General features: G+C 44.3%; 1 long non-coding RNA gene across 1 annotated transcript; it reads left to right on the forward strand.

Annotated features, from left to right (window-relative positions):
- Positions 1-3,083: 3,083 nt before the first annotated feature.
- Positions 3,084-7,459, forward strand: LOC108491690. Its single transcript, XR_001872862.2, has 3 exons — positions 3,084-3,550; positions 6,486-6,557; positions 7,422-7,459. It is a non-coding gene; the product is annotated as an uncharacterized LOC108491690 (long non-coding RNA).
- Positions 7,460-7,925: the final 466 nt, after the last annotated feature.

A 7,925-nucleotide genomic window follows, 5' to 3' on the forward strand; every position in this document is an offset into this window, starting at 1 on the left:
CTGGTAAGGAAATCCACAAAACAGCTCTGTAGGAATGGCAACAATGCCATATGCACTAGGTCTTCTCAGCCCTAGAGCAGTGCTGCAGCACTGCTCCCAGAAGCCTCAACCTTTCTCTGCCTGTGCCAATGATTTCAAGGGGTCTGAGCCTTTTAGCACACTCCTTTTATACTTAGCTGACCAGTTCAGTTCCAGAATACTTTCGCTGGGTCGGTTTAGGAGCAGATGTTCAAGGCTGTTAGCAGTTTTCATCCAAAGGTAGGGATTGTCAATGAAGAGACAAGGTCAGAAAAAATGTTCCTTTCTTAAAGGCTGCATCACAAATACAGGCTAGAACTGGGACTCGGAACTCTATAAGTTTGACCTTGGATTCACCGGTGTAACCTTTGGGCAAATCTCTTCCTCCCTCGGGCTGTTAGGGCCAAGAAATGACTGTCAGAATCTCTAATGAAAGCAAGGCATGAGCTGGCTAGAGGGTGATTAAAAGGGGTCTTGAAGAGCCATTCGACTGGACCCTTACTCCTGGTTTGGGCCTGGCTGCCAAGTTCATGTGGGAGCCTCAAGTGGGGAGCCCAGGCCTTGGAGACCAGTCTCCGGGCTACCCATTAAACCCCTGGTATTCAAGATCAGTCATTTCAAATGATAATTCTGACTGGTCAGAATGTGAGCATGTAACACCTAAATCCTGCCCATATAGGGTGGACTATGCTTTTTTTTTTTTTCCTGTGTAAGAGTGGTTTCTTTTCCACAAAACCATGGTACATACTTCGGGGTGGCCTCATTCATTTTTTGGTTTAGGGACAAGGGGAGGAAAGAGCTTCTTGGAATCAATGTATGCTGGTGATTTTATTGCCTTTTCCTCTTAACTCGGTCTTACTCCTTTCCTTCTAGTTTTGTTCCCTCTGTCCCCTGCCCCAGGAATTATGGGCAGAAGACTGGGAGGCATGCAAAAAACAAAAAAGAAGGCCTTCAGTCCCAGTACCCAGAAGGCAGAGGCAGGCGGATCTCTGTGAGATAGAGGCCAGCCTGGTCTACATAGAGTTCTAGGCAAGGTGGGGCTACAGGGATACCCTGTTTCAACGAACAAACAAATCAAACCAAAAAAATCAAAACTGAAACACCAAAATCCCCAAACCTCAGTAGCAGTGATCTGTTGGAGATCAAAGCTGAGTCAAGAACTACTGTTAAGCTTTGAAACTGAAAGAAACTGATTTCCATTTTACTAGTGCCTGTTATCTGCCAAAAGTTGGACAGGAGGAAAGGACAAATCTCTTCACTTACAGGAGCGTACCTGTCAGAAACCTGAACACACTGTCAAAAGGCCACAATCAGCTGTGAGTTGTCAAATACATAATGGTTCTAACTGTGACAAGACTATAAAATCACAAAATGTTTCACCAGGATAGATAATAAAAATGAAGATGATGCTATCGAATGAACTGTGTTATACCTGTTTACGAAGAACATCCCAGATTTAAAAAGTTTAAATTATATGTCAGGCATGGTGGCGCATACCTTCAGTCCCAGTACTTGGGAGGCAGAAGCAGGCAGATCTCTGTGAGACTGAGGTCAGGCTGGTCTACATAGTGAGTGCCAGGCTAGTTGGGGCTACGGTGAGACCTGGTCTCAAAAAGGCCAAAAAAAAAAAATTAAAATTATATTGTGTGTGTGAGTAGTGGGGCATACAGCACACTTGCAGAGGTCAGAGGACAACTTAAGGGAGTCAGTTCTCTCCTTCTACCAATGTGGGACCCAGGGGTAGGACTCTGGCTGTCATGTTTGGTAGCAAGGCCCTTTACCAGCTGAGTCATTTCTCCAGCCCCACTCAAGTTTTATACGCACCACCTACAATCTTCATTATAAACCAGCATTTAGGAATTATTAACCTCAATTTATGGGTAGGAAACACTCAGATTAAGCAACTTGCCCAAAGTCACCTAGCTGATGCAGGTCCTAGTCAGGAACTGAATTTAGTAGTGGAGCACTGTAAACCCTTTGTGCTTCTTTACAGACAGGGACAGCAGGAGAAGTGCTCCGGGCAGGTGCTCTTATTTTGGTCTTCTAGCAAGCACTGACTGTACAGTAGAAAGATCCTGAAACTTGCCCAACCACATCATTTTCACTTGAAGCTCTACCTGCATGATGTATTAAATTCTGCAATCGATGCAGCATCCTCCAGAAGTTTCTGGGCTGGGGATGTATCTCCCTAAGTAGAAAGCTTGATTTGGAAGGCCCTGGGTTTAATCTTCAGTGGGAGGCAATGGGATAATTTTCCTTCACTCTCTTCCACTTTTGAATTCATAGTCACGGTTGGAGAAATGGCTCAACAGTTAAGAGCACTGGCTGCTTTTGCAGAGGACCTGGGCTCAATTCCCAGCACCTACATGGTGGCTAACAACCATCCATAACTCCAGTTCTAGGGGATCAGACACCCTCTTCTGACCTCTGTGATCATTGCATGACATGGGTACATCTACATGCAAAGAGGCAATACACTCACATACATAAATAAAAAAAAAATCGTAGTCACCATTGCTGTGAAAAGGCAAAACAAGTTGTGTGTTTTAACATCCTAAATGTGTACTGCTCTGTACATGGTGAGGACAGATGTAAATGAAAACCGTTGGGATGCCTGCTCCAGCCCTGAGGCTGCGGCTGCTTTGAACATAAATCCACAGTCCTCTCACGAGAGGCACTGAGTACCCTCCCGGGGAGAAGGGTACTTTTGTGTGGTTGCAGGCGTGTCTCCCATTTCCATGGCGCTAGTTTGCACAAGCAAGTCCCTCTGCCCAAATCGCTCTTCCCTAGTCCTTGTCTACCTGACACCCTCCGGCCCCTCAAAACTCCCTAAGACAGTTTCTACTTTGACATTTTGGTAGGATCTGTCCAAGTTCTGACTTTCCACCTGCAAATGCTTAGAGAATTATAGGAGGGTAGGTCACTGTCAGATCCTCCATGAAGAAACGAAGCAAGCTGGAAGAGGAAGATGGGTTTACCCTGATTTACGCTGTGCACGGCGTATCTCATTCATGTGCGGTTTTTATGTTATCAGGTGAATAATTTTAATTTTAAAAAATGCGGGGTTAATCAGGAACAGCTCGGTCACCATTCTCACCAATCACCGGCCCATCTTCTTCCGGAAAGCCTTCCGGGCGACCTAACAGCCTTGAGCCTCTGCGCCTGCGCCCTAGAACCAGGCAGCGGCGCGGCTTCCCGCAGCCGGAAGTCCTCTCTAGTCCCCGCTCTGAGGGAGGCTCGGGATCGGGACGCTTGCGACCCACCATTTCTATCGGTTAGGAAATGAACGAAATAGGCTTTTTATTAAAAAGCGAAACTTCGTGCGTGGCGCCACGCCTCCTCTACGGTCACAGTTCAGCCCCGCGCAAGCCACACCCCTTACCCGTCAGCCCCCAGGGTCGGCAGGCAACGCGCCCCTGCCCCTCCGTCGCTCTGTCGTCATCACGCCGCTGCGGAAGTCGCTCTGGGCGCTGAGCCACGCCTTCCCCGAGCGCTGACACGCCTCAGGCGGCCCTGGATACCTGGATTTCAGGTAAGGACAGTCCCGGCGGTGCGGGGCCTGAGGGAACCTGGCCCTGCTAGGTAAACTGAGGCGCGGGAATGCGCCGCAGTCTCCATCTCAGCCTGCGAGTTTGTCGTTATCCTGCAGAGTTTGAAAAAGCCTTGCACAGCCGTCAGGTCGCAGGCTTGTCTGTCGTTGCTGCCACTTTCGGTCCTTTGTTACTTCTGGCAAGATTTGGTTTGCCTAGTAAGGTTGTTGAAGAGGAAATAAGAGAATGGTTGGGCAGAGCTACCCAAATAATATTTAAGTATTGTTGTTATTATTATTGTTATTAGCTTTTTCCTGTCCTCCGGGAAGCTCATTCTAATTCTAATAGGACAGGACCCCAGATCTGCTCTCACCAGAGAATAAACGACAGTAAGCGGTTTACTTGGAAGTATAGCTTTTCCTTTAAGAGTCATGCAGAGCTCAAAGCGGCTTATTCACTTTTCCCAGGATTCGGCCCTTCAAAAAATAAGTGGCTCAAGCAGAAAAATGTAAATTACAATACTGTCTGTGATGCTTAACTTGGCTTATGTCGCATAATCATGCAGTGATAGGTCAGTGCAGCCACTAGATGATCATTGAAGACGTTAGTCAGGAAACTAGAGAAAGTATTGTATGTATGCAACACGAAAACAAGCGTGTAGTGGATGGGCTGGAACATTAGGCCGGGCGTGGTGGTGCACGCCTTTAATCCCAGCACTCAGGAGGCAGAGGCAGGCGGATCTCTGTGAGTTCGAGGCCAGCCTGGTCTCCATGGTGAATCCAGGACAGCTGGGGCTACTACGGTAGAGAGACCCTGTCTCAAAAAAAAAAAAAAAAGATAGCTGTGTTCACATGATGAAATCAACATGACAAAATCGTTTTCAGATTTCATTGGAGGGGCTAGGGATGTTGCTTGTTGAAGGCCCTGGATTTGATTCTCAGCACAGACGAAGAGTGTTAGTGGAAAGGCATGGTGACACGTCTGAAGTAGGAGCTATCAGAAGTTCAGGGTCATCCTTGACTATATAGTGAATTCTGGGCTACATGAGACCCTATCTTAAAAGAAAAAAATGTATTAAAGGTATTTCATTTCAGCTTGAAAAAAATGGATTTTATTAAGTGTCTAATAGTAATTTAGGAAAAAATAATTATGCCCATTTTGAGCACCAAATTTTTTTAGTTTATGTTTGTTTATTCATTGTGTGTATGTGTCATTGTGTGTATTTGTAAATTTTTAGTTTATGTTTGTTTATTCATTGTGTGTATGTGCATGTTTGTGCCACAGCATGCCTGTGTAAGTCAGAGGACAACTTATGATAGTTGGTTCTCTTCTCTACCATGTGGATTCTAAGGACTGAACTTAGGTCACTAGGCTTGGAGGCTGGTGGTCTTACCCACTGAGCCATTGCTCCAACCTGCAAATGGAACAGAATTTTTTTTTTTTTTTTTTTTTTTGAGACAGGGTCTCTCTGTAGCCACAGCTGGCCTGAATTTGCCATGGAGGGTCTGGCCTTGAACTCACAGAGATTCACCTGCCTCTGCCACCATGCCCAGCTGGACCAAAATTTAAGAGTTAATAAGTATAGCACATTTACCTGCATATGATCTATATAGGATTGAGCCTGTCAACATTCCTTCATGGAGTCAGGGAGTAGAAAGGACACTCCCTGAGGATCTATAGGCAGATAAAGGGTGCTGGGTGGGGAAAAACATTTTCTTCAGTGGTGTTGATGTGCTAAGTTTCCCATGCTACTGTAAATAACCCATCACCCATATTCCTGTAAGCAACCCTGAACTCATTTGTCACACACACACACACACACACAAAGAAGACATAGAAGGGGATCAAGGAGGAGGGAGGGAAACAAGGGAGTGAGTATGATACATTATATACATGTGTGAGAACGTCATAATGAAGCCCATTATGTATAATTAATGTGTGCTAATAAAAAATAAGGAAAATTTTATCACAAAGTTCAAGAAGATTCTTATAATCTTATGACAATGAAAGATTTTCTGATGTATCATGCAATCATCCAAAGCCAGAGAGGAAAAGATTAATACTTTGGACTCTATAATTTTTTTTTTTTTTGGTCTTTTTGAGACAGGGTCTCCCTGTAGCCCCAGCTGTCCTGGAACTCACTATGTAGACCAGGCTGGCCTTGAACTCACAGAGATCCACCTGCCTCTGCCTCCCAAGTACCAGGACTACAGGCGTGCACCACCACGCCCGGCTTGGACTCTATAAATTTAAAACATGTATTACTTACAAATTTAAGAGGAAAAAAAAAAAAAAACTTACCAGAACCCAAGTCTAAAGGAAATAAAGGTTTGAAAAACGTTTTTCATTACTGGTAAGAAAATCATAAAACCCAATAGAAAAATGAGCAGAGGACATGGGCAAGAAAATTAGAAGAAATACAAATAGCCAATACACTAGTTTTCCCTTATCTGCAGGGGCTCAGTTCTGAGACCTTTGCTGGATACCTGAAACTATAGATAGTATTAAACCGTGTATGTTTTTAGACAAACTAACTGAAAAGCAGTTGTAATAAGTTGGATGACTATGGTTTCTCTCAAAATGCCTTATTATAGTATACCCACCCTTGTGATGGTTTGAGATAATGCAGTCTATGTGATAAGATGAAGTAAGGAGTGTGACAGAGGCATTGTGACATAGCATTAGGACATTACAGTATGGTTAATTGAACATGAGAACTCTGATACCAAGACCGTCAATCTGATTGACAGAAGCAGCCACTGAGTGACTAATAGCTGGACAGTGTAGACAGCATTTGTAGGCTGGACAAAGGAATGACTCTTTTCCAGGGCAGAGTGCTTCTGGATAGTGTAAGATTTTACCATACTATCTAGGATGGCTTACAATTTAAAACTCAACAATTGTTTTAATTCTGGAACTTTCCATTTAAATTTTCAGATCACATCTAACATCTGGTACGGAAACTCTGGAAAGCAAGACGATGGATAGAGAGGCTATTATATTTTATTGGTAAAGATGACAAAGATCAGAAATAACATTGTGTGGAAATGGATTAATGGAAGTGTGCATTGTTAGTTTCTTGGAGGGCAGTTTGTACATTATTTACTTAACCATTGAACTGATAGGAATTTATTCAACTAATATGCTAAGTACACACAAACATGTTTTTAGTATTTTGTAATTTTATTATTTTAAAAATTTTATACGTATGAGTGTATTGCCTGCTTGTATGTAAGTATACCCATGTCATACAGTGCCTGTGAAGGTCAGAAGAGGGTGTTGGATCCTGTGGAACTGGAGTTATGGACAGTTGTTGGCTGCCATGTGCGTGCTAGGAACTGTTCTGCAAGAGCAGCCAGTGCTCTTAACTGCTGAGCCATTTCTCCAGCCCTGTTTTTAGTATTTTACTAGCAAAGAAAAATTGAAAAACAAATGTCACTAAGTAAGCTGAGCATTGTGGTGCAAGTCTTTAATCCAGGCAGATCTTTGTGCGTTTGAGGCTAGCCTGGTCTACATAGCAAGTTCCAGTCCAGCCAGCGATGCATAGTGAGACCCTGACTCAAAACAAAACAAAAACACCAAATATCCCTAAGTGTATGATTGGTTACATAATTGTAGTGTATCTGTAAAGGAGAATACTGTGTTGCTATTCAGAAGAATGGTAGAGCCATGTGTATTAATAAAGAAGGATGGCAGGTACATAAAGCTATATGGAAAAATATGTGGCGGAGTGCTGTTTATGGTAAGATCCCATTTCATAAAATAGGGGCTGGAGAGATGGCTCAGTGGTTAAGAGCACTAACTACTCTTGCAGAAGACCCGGGTTCAATTCCCAACACCCACATGGCAGCTGTAAACTGTTCTTAACTCCAGTTCCAGGGGAATCTGAAGCCCTCTTCTGACCTCCGCAGTATTGCACGACACAGGTGTATGTCGCGAGCCGGGACTCTGTCCAGCAGAGTCCCGGAAAGACGACACAGACACCAAGGTGAGGTTCAAGCTTCTGTTTCTCTTTCTCCTTTATTCTCTCGTATTCTCTTCACTATGATGCTGGCTCACTATGATGCTGGCTCACTATGATGCTGGCTCACTATGATGCTGGCTCACTATGATGCTGGTCCCTTATGATGCTGTGTCCTATGATGCTGTGTCCTCACTATTACACACTTCAGCTCTTTATATAGCGTTTTCCAACAGCCCTCCCCCCAGCCGGTATCAATCAGGGCTCACACACGTGCAGCGGCCAGGCAGAGTGTAGCTCATAGGCATGTAGCAAGATCACCAGGCTGGCAGCACCTGTTTGGCCTCTCCATACTTTGGAGTAAGCAAGCGGGAATCACGAGCCTTGGCAATCAGCCAAGAGTTGGAGTAAACAGC

The sequence above is a fragment of the Nannospalax galili genome, unplaced genomic scaffold (genome assembly GCF_000622305.1).
Source record: "Nannospalax galili isolate Female #2095 unplaced genomic scaffold, S.galili_v1.0 scaffold205, whole genome shotgun sequence".
Taxonomy (NCBI): Eukaryota; Metazoa; Chordata; class Mammalia; order Rodentia; family Spalacidae; genus Nannospalax; species Nannospalax galili.